The sequence below is a fragment of the Eimeria mitis genome, genomic scaffold, assembly GCF_000499745.2.
Source record: "Eimeria mitis Houghton genomic scaffold, Emh_scaff1827, whole genome shotgun sequence".
Taxonomy (NCBI): Eukaryota; Apicomplexa; class Conoidasida; order Eucoccidiorida; family Eimeriidae; genus Eimeria; species Eimeria mitis.
In genome coordinates, this window is record NW_013570148.1 from 2,942 (window position 1) to 3,382 (window position 441).

Genomic DNA, 441 nt, shown 5'->3' on the forward strand with positions numbered 1-441 from the left:
TAAAAATAAATGTATATATATTTATCTTTATATTTATATAGCTATGTGTATATATGCTTGTACTGATACTACCCAAACCCTCAACCCCAAACCCTAAACCCTAAACCCTAAACCCTAAACCCTTTTTTTTTTTTTTCAGGATAAGCGAGACGGGGTGTTCTGAGCTGGACGAGGAGCTGGGGGTTTTTTATTTGTGGTTTGGTGATGCTTTGCTGTCAATAGAAGAAACTAAAGAAGAAATGATAGAACAAATACCCAAAGGTAAACTGGGGTTAAGGGTTTAGGGTTTAGGGTTTAGGGTTTAGGGTCTAGGGTTTAGGGTTTAGGGTTTAGGGTTTAGGTTGTGAGCAGAAGTGTTCGAGCTGAAGGTGTATGCTGCAGTCTGCGTTGTTGCTGCAACAGGGCCTACGTCGCAACACACCAGCAGCAGCAGCAGCAGCA